This window comes from Octopus bimaculoides, chromosome 14 (genome assembly GCF_046866305.1).
Source record: "Octopus bimaculoides isolate indiv1 chromosome 14, ASM4686630v1, whole genome shotgun sequence".
Taxonomy (NCBI): Eukaryota; Metazoa; Mollusca; class Cephalopoda; order Octopoda; family Octopodidae; genus Octopus; species Octopus bimaculoides.
The window spans coordinates 10,843,593-10,863,180 of record NC_142941.1 but is presented as its reverse complement, the minus strand read 5'-3'; the positions used below and the strand labels follow the sequence as shown (position 1 = coordinate 10,863,180).

The 19,588-nt window shown below is 37.2% G+C and overlaps 1 long non-coding RNA gene across 1 annotated transcript; it reads right to left on the bottom strand.

Annotated features, from left to right (window-relative positions):
* Positions 1 to 8,205: 8,205 nt before the first annotated feature.
* Positions 8,206 to 13,377, bottom strand: LOC128249359 (uncharacterized). Its single transcript, XR_008265455.2, has 2 exons — positions 13,231 to 13,377; positions 8,206 to 8,534 (listed from the first exon to the last, which is right to left on the bottom strand). It is a non-coding gene; the product is annotated as an uncharacterized LOC128249359 (long non-coding RNA).
* Positions 13,378 to 19,588: the final 6,211 nt, after the last annotated feature.

Below are 19,588 nucleotides of genomic sequence, written 5' to 3'. Positions count from 1 at the left end.
TGGGTTGTCGGGTGCTATGACACCACAGTGAAAAAAGGGTTCCTTCAACGTGTACCTGATAGAAGTGCAGCAACACTTGAAGCCGTTATAATTGAAAATGTGTTACCGGGTACTATAGTACATACGGACAAATAGGCCAGCTATAGGAATTTAGAACAGTTGGGTTACATACACAAAAACAGTTAGCCACTCAACGAGTTTCGTCGACCCTGAAACCGGCGCTTGCACGAATCACATTTAGACCTATTGGTCCTGTATCAAAAGACGGCTAAAGTATGGATCATTGGGCAACATGAAATGGTCCCGCGTCAATGAATCGATGTATTTTGATAAAAAAAAAGAACACTTTAATTCCCCTTTGTCATATTACTGCGGGAAATTACTCTGAAAGAAATTTGCAGAAAGGTGAGTAGATTGATTACACATCTCTTTCATTATGTTATCGCAGTTTTGTGAGATTTGGCTGCTATTTCTAGCATGCGAATAGCCTGCTTGAAAGGAAGGGGAGGGGAGGGGTGAAAATTGAAATCTTACAAATTAAAAAAAACTTTTTTTTCAGAATCATGCTTTCCATACACTTCGACCCCATTTATTTTTGTAATAGGAAATAGCTCCTTTCGGAGTTTATTTCCAAAAGTTTTAAAATTTTTCTCTGGCTTCTTTGCCATATTTTGTAAAACAAATATGGCTAAGCTATCCCATGAACGCGCACAGGACATAGAGACCACGAATGCCTCTGCATCTACTGCTACTGCCTTCACCACCATCAACAATAACAAAACCAAGGACACAAGGTCAACCGCCATGAACGTCTCTGCTACTACAACCAGTCTCCACCACAACAAACACAAACACAAATAATAACTTTGCAGAGGCTTTGAAGCCAAGAAAAAAAATAATCAACTTCTCTAAAGAATTACTCAATTGTAAAAGTATGCTAAGCAAAAAAGACATAACAGTCCATCTACAGACACCCACAGACTTTAGTCAGATTTAGCCAGGAAAATGTTGAGAGATGCTTAAGGCCCATATGGGCTTTTAAAAACTACATTACAAGGGGAAACAGGTTCGCAACAATCGAAGTGAGATTTGACAGCGAACAGTTTGTCAAGGACCTCTCCACAAAGTCGTTTCAACACGAAAACCTGCTTATGATCCTTACGTACCTTGGTCTTAGGGTGACAAAAATAAAAATAACCAATGTGCCTCCTGAAATGAAGCAAAATGGCTCATATCTGCCATATGTTACGACATACAGGATGAAATTAATATATTGGAAATCACTGCCCTGGACCAGCAAAACTGGATTGGCTAGGAAATTCAACTTCTTGTACAACTTGATCCAATGAATTATGACAAAATTCCTCACAGAATCTAACGGGTGAATCGGTTAGGTACAGTAAGGCCCTGGCATTAGACTGAAATAAAATAGAGGGAGATCTAGTTAAGAAATTAGAAGAGGCACTTAGAACTGGCACCGCGTCCAACGTAATGGCGGCGAAGTTGGCCCTCGACCAACACTTCAGTGGAGAAGAACTGGGGCGAAATAACGATTAGGGTGGCCAATCTCACCCAGCAATGTACCGAGAGGAAGCTATCCCTAAAAGGTCGGGCGGAGGTGGTGAATGCGTACATCGCACCCGTCATCGAATACCACCTGACTGTCGTGCCTTGCCCCGACCCTACCATCACCAAACTGGAACACATACTCTTCCACTTCTTGTGGAAGGGGAGCGTTCCGATGGCTAGGCGATCCATTTGCTGCCAAGCATCAATTCCTTTTAATTAGCACTAAATCAGGATGGTATCTTGCACTGGCTGTACTTTGTTTGACGGGGCTTATAGACTTCATTTTAATGATGACTTGGCATTGCAATTTTTCCGCCAACATGGAGTTGTTCCTGCATCTGTGAATTGCCCAACATGCAATTCCCCTTGCCTTGTTAGAAATGGGACTAGTATATTTCAATGCAGGAAAATGGTTCGACGTCGGAGGCAAAAAAAAAAAACAAAAACAGAATGCGAATTTTCAGTATCCATGTTCAAAAACACCTTTTTGGAATGAAGCCGTTTACCCCCGTGGAAAGTTCTTTTGTTTGTTAATTATTTCCTAACAAATAATTGGTCGCATCAATCTGCAATGGAAAATCTTCATATAACACTTGCTACATCTGTCGATTGGCGATCTTTCTGTTGTGAAGTTTGCATTCATTGGGTTGAGAATTGCCAGGCACAAATTGGGGGGCCAGGGATTGCAGTTGAGATTGATGAAACGGTTTTGGTTAGGAGGAAATACAACAGAGGTAGGCTTGTAAAGACTACTTGGCTTTTGGGGGGAATTGAACGGGAATCAAAAAAAAAAGTTTCTGATACCTCTATCATCGGAATGTGGGGAAGGGGAAAGACGAAATGCTGCAACTCTTATCCCCATAATCAGACGTCACATCCATCAAGGATCTATTATTTATAGTGACTGTTGGGGCGCTTACAGCTCCCTTCAAAATTTAGGTTATACCCATTTCAAAATTAACCATAGTGAGAACTTCGTCGATCCGGCAAACCCGTTAATTCATACACAGACTATAGAACGATTGTGGGGGACCCTCAAAAGAGCTGTTCTACGGCCTGGAATTAAAGTGTGTTTTTTAAAGCAATATATTGCTCGGTACCAGTTTATGAAGGCTGACCGTGTGAATTTTCTGAGCACCCCCCCCTTTTGCAGCACACATTTTTTCCTTCATATTTGTTCAATATACGGTGCACTTCAACTACTACACTATTTTTTTTTCAAATTTTCCACTGGGTGCGGATCTATATATTAACCGTTACGTTAGGGAAGTAGTCAAAGAGGTCCTGCTCCGTCACCCAGTCAGTTAAGGTTGGTGGTCCTGGGAAGATTGTCGAGATTGGCAAAATAGTATTCTCAAGACAAGTACAACTGAAGGGTCCTACCCAAGCAGCAGGTTTTTGGAGGAGTGTGTCATGAAATGAAACAGGCTTTTTTCTTTAAGTGGCACCATGTCGGAATCATGACACATTGGAGGAATGCATACATCACTCAATTATTCCAGGAACCAAAATTTTCAGACTTCTTTTTCTTATTTTTTTCAGCATTCTTGTTTGAAATGATTACTGCGGAAATAAACCATTACACAGAATGTAAACAAGCCGGAAAAAAAGACAGCTTTTGGTTTCCCACAACCGTAGATGAAATACGGGCATTTTTTGCCATAAATATTATAATGGGTATTAGACAGTTACCCAGAATAACAAATTACTGGAGCAATCAGGAACCTTTTGGCAAGGAATACGTTTCCAGTATTATGACCCGAATACGATTCGTGAAGCTAGCTGTATCCCTAGTACGTGGAGAACCAAGCTTTGATCCCTTATTTAAAATAAGACTCATCGACTGTGTTCAAAATGCATATAAAACATTTTACAAGCCTGCGAGATACCTATCCGTCGATGACGGCATGGTGGGGTATAAAAGAAGAGTACGCTTCCGACAGTATATGCCAGGAAAGCCCACAAAATGAGGGATCAAAGTTTTGGAAAATTTGTGAAGCAAATACTGGTAACCACTGAGGATTTATCTTTTATACTGGAAAAAGAGGTAATAATATTAGCCAGCATGGCCTAGGGTACGATGTGGTCTGGAATTTATCACTTCCATACCATAACCAGGGCCGTATATTATTTTTTGACCGAATTTTTAGTTCGGTCAAACTTGCAGTGGATTTAGAAGCTGTAGAAACGTATACATGTGCTACAGTAATTGCTAGTAGAAAAGGACTGCCATTGGATATAAAAAAAAGGTGAAATAATTCAAGACTTTTGTTCACTTTTTGGTGGCTATAGCCAACGTCTACATTGTTTAACAGCAAGCTGACTTACTTATCTCCCCTCGTTATTCACCACCTCCTCAATTTTTAATTATCAGGTACTGAAATATTACCATGGTTACAATTTCAAGCTTGGAACGGTGAACCACAAGGATGGGTTTGTTAACTTGACAGTTGGTAGCCACACTCAACAAGTGGAGAGTGCATGGGCCTCTGTAAAGTGAGGTAATAAATGACACTGTGACACTCACCATTGTATGGTTGACCGACCTCTTCTGGCATCACTTCATTAGCCACAATGAACGAGACACAAAGATGTTTTACTGACAGAATCTAGTGGCACAGGAGATATGAAAATTATTTGTTCGAGACATTGCCCAAATGCATTTCTAACTGCTTTCAATAAACTGGTCGACAAAATGCTGTTTTCTTTGAGAAAAATCTAAATTGTGATGTGCTAGTTTGTTTTTGGATAAATCTGAAATTTGTGCTATAAGTTTCTTATTTTGAGAAATACTTAATTTGTAATGCATATTGAATGCTTAAACCTACAAAATATGTGTTTACTCACTATTTTCTCATTGATGTGACATGTGCTAGAAATAACAGCTAAATAACCCTTAAATCACATACACCCACAATTTTCTTCCTTTGGCATAGAAAACAAAATTTACAAAAATTTTCTGAAAATTCCAAAAACTGAGAAAAATTACGAGGGGTTATACGTCGTGCATAATTCATTTGTTTACAGTTTCATATAAAAACAAGCTATGTTTGGAATATTGACAACACCTGCTAGTTTCAGGATGTTCACAAAATGTGCAGTTACACACAAAATGACAGCTTCCAAATCCTGTTTCCTGACTGGGTGAAAATTAACTTGCTGGAAGAAGTTAAATATCTCCAGCAATTCAGCTTGGAAACTACATTAATGTATCAAATGTTAATTTTCAATCAACTTTAGGAATCTTGGCAGCCAAACTGAAAATTTTTTAAAAATATTTGTACAGTTTTGCCGTTATTGAGCAAACATTCATAAATTGAAACTAAGAAAACTGCATTGATAAATCAGGAAACCAAGCTGTGGAGGGGATGTAGAGGAAACTCTAGAATATTAATAGAAATTGTCTTAAGTCCCATGACTCATAGTGCTGGTTACCCCATTCCTTCTGAACAAGATGGTCAGTCGTAAGCAAGGTTACCCATTTGCAGCTGAGGGACAGGAGCAGTGTAAAACAAAGTGCTTTGCTCAAGAACAACGCATTGCCCAGCCTGGGAATTGAAACCACAATCTTGTAAACATGACAGCAATACTCTGACCACTAGGCCATATTATGCCTCCAGGCAACCTTAACAGAAGTCATAGTTAAATATTACAATTATAAGGGTTTAGAGTGGCAAGAGTCAATGCAATTTCTAAATTTAAAAGGGGGGAAAAAAAAAAAAAAAAAAAAAAAAAAAGAGCCATACAATCATTTTCAAAATTACAAAAATATGAGTCAGGCAAAAAAAAATGCTAAAAACAGTGTTATTAGAATATAAAGGAAAATAAACATGCAGTAGAGTATAATTTAACAGATTTTTCAGTCCGAATCAATGCTTAATCCCATTTCAGAATTTTACTGCTTCACCAAAAAAGGCGAGTCTCTCTTGCAGAGTGGTGGCTTATGTGCCTTGATGACCCAGAGAATTATGCCACCAGCAAGGCAACAAACACCTGGTGGAGATTGCCATGCCAGAGAGGTCAAAGGATGAATGTGGATCACCACTTCCCAAAGGCAAAATAGGGATTGTGTGGAATGCCAATGACCCCCAACAGGAAAAAACTTAAAAAAAAAACTCCCAGCAATGCTGAAGTATTGATAGTTCAAAGGAGCTTTCCTCAGGGAACACGATATGGTGCACCAAAATGTGAAAAGGGGCAGACAGGTAGCACCCTAAAGAAACCAACCAGTACCGCCGGACTAGCCTTTGTGCAGGTGGCATGTAAAACACACCGTTTCGAGAGTGGCCGTTACCAGTAGGAAGGGCATCCAGCTGTAGAAACTCTGCCAAATCAGATTGGAGCCTGGTGTAGCCAGTCCTCAGTCAAATCGTCCAACCCATGCTAGCATGGAAAGCAGACGCTAAACGACGATGATGATGAGGATGAGTTGGAGCCCCGACTTGGAACCTCCAAGAGTGGATGCCTACAAAATAGCTGGAGGTAGGATGCAGAGAAGCTGAAAATACAGTTTAGAGTGAAGTGCAGTGGAAGGAAGGGGGGAAAAAAAACAATCGATGGCCCAGTGCACCATAGGGAGCCAAGTGCTTTAAGTACTTGACAGGTACTTATTTCATATCCAAACAGATGCAACTAAATGCTACATGGTCATTGTTTGCTAATCACTACACTGATTCTACCTATCATCAGGCTAAAAAATTAAGAAGTCATAAGTCAATAATAGAGATAACAATGTAAGTGTGATACCACATTAAATACAGCAATCATCTGATGATAGACAAAAAACAAAAAAAAAAACCTGAAGATGGTACACCAATCAGGTGACTGAAAACAGTAAAAAGATAACCACTGAGGTCATTGTTCCAAATTTCTCAGCACAGTACATAGCCAATGTACTAGTATCTACAGTTGAAGATAAGGTAGCTGATGGACAGGCCAATATCATTGGCTAACCAGCAAATTGACTTACCTTCCAATCATTTTCTCAGGGGTGGGTGGGGAGAGGGTGTTCTTTTTGTTGTATTGTTCTTCCCTCTTCCTCTTCTTTTATATTATTTTTATAATTCGAAGTCAAGAACTTCCTCTGCCTTGAAGACTTTTTATCACTTCATTGCTTTTGTCGACAGATTTTCTTCGTAATCAATTTTGCCAATTTGGAGATCGTTGTGGTACTTCAACCCTGAAGCCAGTCCTGTACCCAGCACACAAGGCATATATAATCAAAAGTGTTCAAACTGTGTCCATCGAACACTTTAATTTTCAGACAGTGTTCATCTAGGATTACATTTAATTAATGTAGCCTTTCACTCATTGTTTTTCAAATCCTACAATAATATAAAATGAGATCTGACAGCTATTTCGGAAACTACCAAATGGACTCTCCCACTGGTTTATTCACTGGTTGCCCATGACGCATAGCAATTTGGCAATCTGTATAGTTGGTTGTCGACGAAGTTTTGTTGAAATTGTTTTAAGAAATGTTGCTTGTTTTATTGTTGAAAGTCGTAGCGGAGGTGGTTTAATATGACTACCAGTTACGCTGCTGCAGCTAGCAGCGGCAGGCCAACCGGCGACATGGGAATGAGAGAGGTGAAGGTGGAAATGGAGAATTTGAAGAAGCATTTCAAATATTTTAAGAAGGAGGGAGACTGTTTGCGGGTAGACCCACCAAAAGAAGTGATGGAAGAAGCAGAAAAGAAAATAATCACATATAAGACTTTAAGAGTCGTCTCCAAGAAAATAGAAATAGCGGAGAACGAAGTAATAGAGAAGTGTCTGAAGGAAATCTCAGAGGAAGTTGTGCTGTTTATGAGAGGAAAGAAATACGGAACGGTGAAGGTGTATTTCAAGACGGAGCAAGGAGCTAAGAAATACTCTACCATGCCTCTGAGAACGGAGGAGTGGGCCCTTTTACCAGTATATTGCGGTAGAAGGGCAGCGAGAGTGAGGATCGGTAGAGTGCCATTGGAGATAGATATGGAATGGCTGGTATCAGCGGTAATATATAAATGCAAGGACGAGGTGGAGATCATTAAAGTGGAGAGGTCGAGAGAAATCGAATGGTGGGGTTTTGGGGTAGAAATCCTAGCCCACGTCACCATACCGGACCTGCACAACATTGCTGAGGAATTAGTGCTTCCCGATAACACACAGTGCAGGAGTGTTACATTCTGTTGGTTGTAATACAGTTCAGATTGTGGTGAAGCACTGTCAAGTTCAGATTATTGTAATAGACATAGCATAGCCTTTGGTGAAATAGTGTAATGCATAGTATAGATTGTAGCATAGTAGTTAATAGTTAATTAGTTGTAAGAGTATTTTATTGTCTAGTCAGTTGGCTGTAATATATATTTAGAAGACAGTGCTCATCTTTTCAGGTAGCATTCAATCACCCTTACAAAAAATTATGAACTACGAATGGTGTGATCCTTAAGAAACTTCATAAACTATGGAGAATAACCAAGACGAAAAAAAAAAGTTTGGTGTACAGAGATTTGCTTTGCTGTTAGTTCCACAGAAATAGTCCAAGATATTGCCACTGCTGTTGCTTTTAACGAGCAAAACCTTTGAACTTTGTAAAGAATTGGTCTTTTCCATGAAGGAAGCGGTTACTTAAGGCAAAAGTTTTTCCACAAATTTCACGGTGATAGAACTTCTCTGAAACCATTTTTAATTCATTGGAGATAAAAGTCCAAACTGATTCTTCTGTTGTCTAACCGTACATATAAATATGTATATATCAACATTAGCACAAATTTTTGTCTACGTAGCTGGTAGTTCTTCAAAGTGGAGGAGAAAATCTCTATATACATACAGGGTTACATAATATAAGTGACCAAACTTTCCTGTGCACTTACACAACTCCCACCATCTCAGTCTGCAAATGTCACGTACAGTTCCTTAGAAGTTTTCTAAAGCCAATGACTGTTCTGTACTGACATTGTTGGTTAGACACTGAAATCCACCTAGAAAAAAAGAAAAGAAAAAAAAACACATTATTGCAGAAGTTGTAGAGGACAGCTGACAGAACCAGATAAATGGGGGCATGAGTGCTTTTGGGCACTGAGGGCAAACTAACGTATACATGCAGAAATTAGGGACACAATTAATTAATTGAAATTGAGAAACGAAGTTAAAGTTTAGAAGTGGTGATCCTAAATTTGTCAATTGTGTAAAAAAAAGAAAAAAAATCATGGCGCCAGAGGCGCTTTAAACCGGCCACATCCAGCCCAAATATTCAAACCATCTAGATCTGGCCACTCACACCTGCCTTACAATGTCATTCCCAAAATAAGCAATTACGTCATTGAAGACTTTAAGCTATGAGAATGTATGATTAAACTCAAAACAATGTGAATTAATAAGGCAGTGCGTTTGACAAATTGAATGTCAACAGGTTAAACGCTGGTCATGAAAAGCCCCTGATGTAAGATTAATGAATTATTCTTATGCGTCAGTGCATGGAAACAAATTTCTGGTAGCTGAAACAAACTCAAAGCAGTCTCATTCAAAATAATTCAGGTTACTAAGTTGACAAAAAGAACAAGAAAATGAGATAAGTACAACCCATAAAACATACAGAATGGACATTAAGACAAAATATTTGAGAAAATGCAGCAACACTGTTTATGATAGCAAACACACCACAACATGCAGAATGGATATTAAAACGATTAGGATTCATAAATGACACATACCACCCACTTAAATCTGTAATTTTTCACTCAACAGTCAGAAAAAGTATAAGACAATCATATAAACTTTACCGATAGAAGGTTACCTCTGCCGGGTACACGACATTGAAATCAAATCAAAATGTAGAGCAGGAGACACCGATGTCCAATGTGGAAATAAATAAGAAAGAATGCGTAGGTGCCTAGGTATACCTCAACTTAAGTCCTGTTGCCTTTCCCCCGTTAAAGACCTTGACGGAATTCTAGTTGATGTGCCTAAACTAGGATTTCGTCAAGAAATAATGGGTCGGTGAGGAGAAACCCTCAGCTTCAGTCTCTCTGTCCGACTTACATTCGGCCTTTGCGAACATATTTAAAAGCATAAAAATTAATAATAATAATAATAAACATTATCAAAGTTTATACTGAAGTGGAAATAAAATGTGAAAATATGTGCAAATCAGTAATTTTAAAACAGATGTTACGTCGGTTTTCGAAATAAATCGCACAGACTGCAACAAATTAACGACGTTTAAGTTGAGGTAAGAGGGAATAAAAGACGATACTGTATAGAATGACGAAAACACGAAAAACGGGATTAAGCGTAGTCCAAGATGCAAATAAAATATCGAAACCTGTTTGTTGTAACGTGTCACTGTCCCAGCGAATGAAATTATAATGTCGGAAATTAAAAAAAAAACGGACGGAATTCTGGTTTATATGCAGCCGCCTAGAACCTTATTTCTTTGAATTTTCAGAAAATTCTTCTGAATTCACACGAGAATTCATAAAAAAAAAAAAATCTGGGTGCGTGTTATTTTTAGCACCTCTCACGACCACCTAATACTTTTCACGTTTCTTTGTCACGCAGACATGTATCGTGTCTTTAAATATTTTCCCCCCTATAAACACAATGGACTGATGACGCGCCCAGCGGAGGTCCATTGTTGGGATTCAAGCAAAAAAATCCTCACTGTCCGTATTTTTAAACTGATTTTAAAGAAAATCCGAAGAGTGGAAATTTTAGGATCTGCCTTATAATCTTCTTTTCTTCGTGATCGTATGAATTCCCGTGTTTCACACAAAATCAGAAAAGTCCATAAAATAAGATATGAGGGGTTTCACGGGGTGCTTAAAATCAGAATTCAGCCAATGGTAGTTCACTTTAGTTGGTTATACTAAACGGTGTATTATCAACTTTAAGCGGGACTCGAACTTACTAGAGCGAAACCTGCGTAAAAAATATATATATAAAAAAGAGTGGGGTACTACTAAAGAGTGGCCCCCCCAACGCGAACCCGCGCCAGCTAGTCGTGAGTAGTCGATCCTACAACAAGTGCGCGTATGCAAATGGCTGAATATATATATATATATATATATATCAAAAATACATTTTTTTGTAAACAATAATTATTTTAAAAATTAAATTTTCTTTTCTAAACAACGTAAATAAATAAATAAATAAAAAAAATCGACACACTACCTGTTTTTGTTAACTTCTAAACAACGTAAATAATTAATAAAAAAACAGTAGTATGTGATAGGCCAGTCATCTCGGATGATGTGTTGTGGGACCATAAATATGTAAAAAGAATAAAGTCCTGCAGGCGTATTTTGGAATTTTCCAGATAGGAAGACTTTAATAGACTGTTTTTCTGCTTTGTGTTGGGCAACGAAAATCTTCCCTTCTTTATCTCTTTCTGGCAATGTGAACATCGGGGACTTACACAATTCAGAACTTTCTTCAAATCCTACTAAACTTTTATTAAGCACAATGCTCTCTATCCAACGGTCAAAAATACTAGACCTTGACAACAACGTGCGATTTGGATAGCGTTCTTGAAAGCTGAATTTGAGACAAGTTACTGAAGAGTGCAATGAAATGATTTAACAAAAAAAAAAAAACAACTAAATACTGTTATTAAATTAATAAAGGACTGAACCAGTGCGTGTGTTTATTACCGGCATAATGCCTCTCCCAAGGTTTAATTGTATTTCTTTCAACACACGTATACACATCAAGAATCTTGCACACCTAATACACATACGAAAAATTATTTACTTTGTTTAATCTTTAGAAATACTTCCTTTTGTACCAGACGGCTAGAATTTTTTAAAAAGTATTACACATTGTAGAAAATGATTTCCTACCACGTCTTATAATAATAATAGAGTCACAAAAATTAAGAATTTCTTTTAAAAAAAACTTCATTTCTATATAAGGTCCCAATGTCACGGAAGTCCGGACAGAAATTATACGTAATAGAGAAATGAAGTTTTTTTGGATAGAAATTTTAAATTTTTATGACTTTCTCATCATTATAAGATATGGTAGGAAAGCAAATTTTTACCATGTGTAATATTAAAAAAAAAAAAATTATGGTGTGGTACAAAAGGAAATCTTTCCCCTTTTATTTTAATAACGAAACATAGCAGATATTTTAGAAGACGAAAATATTTTTTCATTAAACAAATGATCTAGAAGCATCGGCTGAATTTTGAAGCTGTTTTTTGTTTTAATACTTTCATACATTTAATCACTCTAAGTGGTCCTAAGTGCTTCAAATTCATCGTTTTTGTAAAAAAATAATAATTAATAACTAATACATTAGGAATATTTTAGTGTAAAAAGCGAAGCATAATTAGACAAACGTGCTCCCAAATTATGTGCATTTTTTTCTTTTCTTTCTACTTGGAATTCCAATAGTAATCTACACCATCCGAAACGGGTTTGTAAAATATTAATTACAGAAATAACCCTTTTCTGAAAATTATAAGAAAACAAAATCCGACGCACTAGAGTAGTTATGTGAAGAGCCATCAAGCAAATTGTAGGCCTGATACAGCATACTGGGTGACATGGCCTTCTGACACGAAGACACCCATGAGTATTCCTCGCTTTTATAGTTCTAAATCGCAGCAAATCCAAAATTCCAAGCGAAATTTCATTTCAGGTTTATACATCGGGGGCGAAAAAAAAAAAAAAAAAAATGAAATCTGTATTTTCTGCCAGACTACTTTCGAACACGACGACATTCCTCAGCTGAGCAGATTCTGTAGGATTAATCATAATTAAAAATTGTAGCCGTGCTGTATATTTAGTGACATATATCTCTTACGAAGTTTTTCAAGGGACACGCAGAACAAACGTGAGGGATACCCCTAGGGCATTCTCGCTTTAACGGCTCCTAACTGGTTTAAAAAAAAAAAAAAAATTCGAAATAGTCCATTCCACACATAAATCTCTTAAGAAACTGTGCCAATTAACGAGAAGACTGCTTTTGAGTTTTGTTCATGGCCATCACCAGATATACAGCCGCATGGAGATGTAATAATGATTAAGGCGATGCAGCGAGTTAAAAAAAAAAAGCCTATCCTAACGGATAATTTTACAAATCTGCGTTTATTATATTTTTATAGATCGGTAACCGTTACAATGTTACTTGTTTGAAATAAGTCAAGGTAGGTTTCTGCGCAGCATTCATTCATATATAAAAAACTGTCGAGAATTCAATGCTTTTGTATAACCATTCAACAGAATTTATATTTCTTTTCTATACGCGCACTAAACCTAAAATTATAGGACAGAAAGCTAGTTCGATGATATCGATTCCAGTACTAAACTGGTACTTATTTTATCAGTCTAAAAGTTGAAGTAGACGTCGGAGGATTTTAATTGAGAACATAACCGCCCATAGTAATCACCACACAATACAAAGTCCAATTAGTGAGAACGTACTAAATTAAAAACTGCCCAAAATATCTTGGTATATTGCAGTAATAATGTCCAGTATTTCGTTTGGATCAATAATAGTAATATTTAGCATATTGATGTCCAGCCACGAATTAAATTATAATTTAGATTCACAAGAGGCGCAGTGAAAAGACCAAAATTTAAGACCGTAAAAGCTATAATAACTACACGTATATTGCAAAAAATAGAAAAGAGTATAAATGAAATAATAATAAAAAAATCTATGTTACTAACTGTTTAAAGCGTCATTAGTCATTCAGCAAGGATAATTAAGAGTGTTCTTCCATGAAACTCTCCTCAAGTGAATGAAGGTTGGCCTTCTTTAAGAACCGCGAGGAGAAAGGTGGTGAGAGGATAAAATATGTAGATTTAAAAAATAAACGAAACGAAACGAAGAACGTTCAAATACACTAAAATGAAACGGAACGAAGAAGTTTTTAACTGGTGCAGTAAGCAAGATGATCTTAAAAAAAAATTTTAACCAATAAAAGTGACAATAGATTGTTAAAAACAATATTGTTATTACAAAAACAAAGACAACCACAATCTACATAAATATAGATAATCATTGTAGTAAAGAAATAAACTGAATATTATTTACGACATATGATGACGGAAATGTAAAAATATAATACAGAGAAAGTGAGAAATACATGGTGAAACGAAACCTATAAAATGGTTGATGTTTTCCATTTTTAAAGTTTAAGGGAAATCATCAATCGTACAACAGGAAAGAGAGAGAGAACTGAAATACATTTCTGTTCTCTTTCTCTCTCTTATATCTTATATTTGTGTGTCGAGCTTTTATAGTAATTATTTGGCAAAAAGTGGCAGAACTTACGATGCTACGATTTTCTAGTTACTTATTGCAAGGGAGGCAATGTTTACATGCGGTAGACATTGTGTTTCGCAAACACGTAATAGGTTAGCGTTGCAGCGTTTCGTTTTTCAGTAAAACAATTTTACTTTTCACACTTTTGTTTCAGCTTAACATTTTTTGCAGCAAAATCTACCGCACAGAAAATGATAGATTTGTTATAAGTTACTCCTCACCCCATCTTCTTACAAATAAAAATTAGAATTAAAAAGAAATAAACAGGTAAATGTGGAGAATTACAGAATATTTACGAAGAAATGGGGAATACTTAAAAACAGCAGCAAGGTTTACTTGAAATACTGAAACGAAGACTAAATATTACTTACTACAATGATATCTACCTTGCTTTTCGCGACCTACCGTATGCTCCTTTCATTTTATACAATAAATGTTTAATGATTTTTAACATATATCATACTACCAACAGTTGGTAGAGATCATACTATAGTAGCAGCAGTGGTACGGCAAGTGGTTGCTAACAGAGAAAAACTAGAATGAAACGAAACGTTGTTTATTATAATCTTCGTTTCAGTCATTGGGCTTTATTCATCTATCACCCCTTCCTTTCTCATTCATATGTTGTGACGGAGTAAAAATCTAGAGTATTATCATAGTAGAAGATTATCCGATTGTCTCATTCTTAGTATACCATTAAATCTATTACTGGTTAACTCGCTTTGAAGAATCAATCTTGCGATTCGTTCCTGTGACATTCTAATCCCGTGTCCATAAAAAAGTAGCAAGTCGACCTGTGGAAACTAGGCACTCTGTTGAATAAAGCTAAACCAAATATCCTCGAAGGAACCCCGTGATCGTGTTCCTTTGGCTATTATTCAACATTCTTGATAATAGGCAAGTATAAGCACGAAAGCCACATTGAAATTAGAATGTTTTCACATTTTACCAGTAGTTGCTTAACTATTATGAATAATTATCTCCCTTGAATAAGAACAATAGTTATGTCCCTTGAACCTATTGAATTTTTTTTTTCTATCATTGTAGCGAGCATTATAAACCACGCAACGTTAACATTGAAACATTCGAGACGTCGTGATTTTTGTTTGTCAGTGGCTTTCTGTTTTTTTTTCCTGGAGCTCAGCGTCCCCTCTTACCGAATGGTTATTTATAAACACATTCTCCCCATGTTTTTAATAATACCTACGAAAACGAAAAACAAAAAACAATATCAAAACAGTAGATTATTTTAATTAAACAGATATCTGCTAATTTATACCGTTTTTTTTTTCTCACAGCAGGTTCGTGAGATGGTTGCGATTTGTGAACAGTTTTGAGTAGGAACCGGTGAAAGAAGAATGAATACGCAATGTGCATGTGCACACGGGATTCGTAAAACGGAAGAGAATAATAGAAACGCAATGCGCATGTCAAACAAGTTATATGAAGGTCTGCATGGCACGTCTGACACTACTATCACGTAGCTTTGCTGCAATATTCTCGTTGTCCATATATTCTTATATTATACCGTCCAACATAAGCTTTTTTTCGAGAAATTTGTGTAGAACCTGGTGCGTATAGCGCAAGTGAGACCATGTTGAAAATTAGATCTGATTCTGTCACAGGTATGGCTGTGTGCTAAGAAGCTTATTTCCCAATGTTTGCCATTGTGAATGGATTTGGTAGATGGAAACTGAAAGAAACACGTCATATATATATAAATATATATATAGAGAGAGGTGATGAGAGGTAATGGTGTCAAGAAGACCCAAAGGTGTCAGGTAATGCTGAGTAAGTGCTATGGACAGACTATAGTTAAGCTCCAGGTTCGGTAATTATGGGAATGAGGAGTCCATTTGCGTATTCGTAAGCTAGCGGTTCGGCGAAAAAGGGTCGATAGAGGAGGAGTCAGTCTTAAAAAAAAAATAAGTCCCGTGTTCGATACATTCGACTAAAGAAAAAATCTCAAAGGTAGTGCCCCAGCATGGTCGCAGTCAAATGATCGAAACAAGAAAAAAGTAAAAGGTTCCATGAAAATATCTTGGTTAGCCGATGAACTTTTCAGCCGACCCACGTAATATCTTCATAGAGAAAATTTAATTTTGTATTTACGTTTAGCTAATAGCAAATAGTTATCTCCCTTGGACTATGTCAATAGTTACCTCCCCTGAATTTTTTACAAATATATTTCCAACAACAAAAAAAAAATATCTTCATCCAAAGCAACGATCTTATAGCGACTTATTCTTTTATTCGTTTGATTGTTTCAGTCATTTGACTGCGGCCATGCTGGAGCACCAATTTTAGCCGAGAAAATCGACCCCAGGACTTATTCTTTGTAAGCCTAGTACTTATTCTATCGGTGCTTTGTGCTGAACTGCTAAGTTACGATGTTGGGAGTGGGGGTGGGTGGACAAACGCGCGCGCGCACACACACACATATACGACGGGCTTCTTTCAGTTTCCCTCTACTAAATCCACCCACAAGTCTTTGGTCGGGAAGTTTGGGCAGCTCCGCGTTGTTCTATGCCCTTGTAGGTGGATTCGGCAGACGGAAATTGTCTGGAAGCCTGTTGTATATTGTGTAGAAGCATGGTTTAGTGGTTAGGGAGTTGGATCCACGATCGCTAGATCGTGATTTCAATTGCTAGACCGGGCGGTGCGTTGTGTTCTTGAGCACAACACCACCTCACGCTACTCTGTGATCACTTTGACATCAGACGTGTGGTACACCCGGTACCTGTTCAGACAACGTCGATTTTATGGAGGGAGTGAGCTAATGTTCAGAACGAACATCTGATTACTGTAAAAAATTCATTTGTGCAGGTCATTCGGCAAAACCTGAACGCTAATACGTCGTCTTGGAGAGTCCATCATATATATTACAGTGTACCGCGCATGTGTACTAACATCGCTCTTTTACTCATGTGAGACATGGACCCTTTACAAACGTCATGTAAAGGTGTTTGAACGCTCCCATCAGAGGTGTCTGAGAGACATTCTGAATGTTAGCTGGACCTTAAAAACTTCAGACACACAGGTCTTGAAGAAAAGCTGATATCTTGAGTATTGAAGCAACGGTGCACAAGCGCCGGTTACATTGGACTGGACATCTCATTAGAATAAAGGATGGCAGGATCCCTAAACAGATGCTGTATGGGGAACTTGTTAGTGGAAAGAGAGCCCGGCAGAAACCAAGGCTGCGATTTAAGGACTGGGTCCTTATTTGAAGCCTGTGACATGCAGGAGACCGATTGGGAGAGCAATGCCTGTCATCGCCACAGATGGAGGAAACAGGTTAAGGAGGTGATCAACATCTTTGAAAAGGCACGTATTCTTCACGAAGAAATTAAGCGTGTTGCCCGAAAGCTCACTGCTAGTGGAGTAAATATGGGAAAGCTTGGTTTGCAATGTTTGCAGTCGTGTATACTTGTCAAGAGCAGAGCTCATTAGCCACCAACGGAGCCGCAAATGCAAAATATAAGTTAGTTCTAGAGCGCACAATGTTCCTAAATGTCAGCAACGGTCTTCCTCGGTTACAACCAAAACTAACAGTATTTCTACAAGGCCTTAGATTTTCTCTGGCATTTCAGGAGATGGTGCACTCTATCTTTCCACTCTTTCATTTTTCTCTCTTTCTCTCTCTTATTCTTTTACCATCTCTTCTCCCATTATTCTATCCTATTACTCTGTCACTCTCTCTCTCCCTCACTCCTCCTTCCTTGCTCACTTAGTTCCCACGTGACCATCGGCCATCTTTCTTTCTTCTCCTAACTTGTCTTTCTCTCCGTTGTAGCTGGAACAAAGATGACGTGTTCTTGTCTGTCTCCTGTCCAAGCTCGATTTACGCGTTCGCCACCACAACCTTGTTTAGGCTTAGCAGCCCTTCCTGTTTGTTTTCACTGTCCTGTTTGTGTTAGCAATTTTGACCATCCGCAAAATCTCAAATTTTATTTAATTTGCTTTGCAGGGGCAACTGTTTTATCGAAAGCGTATATTGTTGTTAAATGCTCGAAATACGAGAGTAGAAAAACAGCCAACAACTGATGAAGGGTCGTTCTTTATGTTGTTTGTCGTGTTTTCCATTTGTGTCTTTCGTTGTTCGAAAAAATAGTACATATTCCGTGTACTCGTACTTTGTCTTTTTTTGTTGTGCACGTTTCGTGACGTCCTCTCCCTACATATGCATGTATATGTACGTATAGATGTAAGTATGTATATATACGTATGTATTTATGCATATATATATATTATTTATATTATATATATATGAGATTCATTTGACGGTCATAATTATATATATATGAGATTCAATTGACGGTCGAAATAGCTTAGCATCAATGTGGATTTTAAGTATAGGATGAGTTAAGTTTTTATCCAGTTGGTTCTCTTATCATTCCATACAGAGAAAAAGGAATTTTCCCCAGGCTTTATGATAACTTCAGAATACACGTGAAATCTAATTGGAAAGCCTAAGTCAGATAATTCAAACTTAGGCACTTTGGTGATATCTCACACATTTGATATTGCTGTCTGTAAACGTTGGTGATACGAGCATCAACCGTAATCATCAAGACTAAAGCAGACGTGGAGTGAATAAGGATTCAGATAATCTAGTTTGAACAACGTAGAGTCGTTTAGTGATAGGGGTTTTAATATGTAATTATATCATATAAAACTGCTCGTTACGTGGCTTAACTGAGAGAGATCGACAAAATTACAGAGGAAAATATTCAAACTCACATTTTATTGACCAGATATCTACGCCTGAGCGCTTGTTACTGACAGCGCTGTATGGACACACACACACACGCACACACACACACACACACACACACACACACAGACACACACACACACACACACATATATATATATATATATATCTTTGTATGTATATAGATGTGCATATAGATATGTATGTATATGTATGTATGTATATATGTATGTGTGTGTGTATACATATATATATGAATATATTTCTCTATAAGTAATGCATGTGTGTGTGTATCTATCTATCTATCTATCTATCTATCTATATACATATATATATATGTATATATATATATATATATATATATATATATATATATATATATATATATATATATATAGGTATATATATATATAGTATATACGTATACATAAAAATATATGCATTTATGACTATATATGCATGTATATATATAAATATACATACACCGATACGTTCACACACATACGCATACAAGCCTGTGCACTTTATCTATCTATCTATCTATCTATCTATCTGTCTATCTATCTATCTATCTATCTATCTATCTATCTATCTGTCTCTTCTTATAATCTTACTTTGCACTCTTCCATATAAAACCACTTAAGTTACTCAACGACAAAATACCAGGAATTATTCATTGAAAATATGCCAACGATTTCTATTGACAAGGTTTTGCGATGAAGTTAATAATCCCATTAATTCGACGAACGTCATCAAATTGACACGCTTATCGACTTAAACTGATGGAGGAACACACCTATGTGGTGGATGTAGAAAGGGAGGGTTAAACCAGTATATGAAAATATTGATCCTTTACGAGTAGTCGCTTCATGGAAAGTTTTTCCCGGTGTTCAGCAGCTAAAAAGAAAGAAGTATATATATTAATATACATAGGCAGAGAAAGAAAAATAGATATACAGAGACAGAGAGATACAGAGACAGTGAAAGAGGGAGAGAGACGAACAGAGAGTGATAAAGAAGGAGAAAGTGGGAAGGAGAGGACG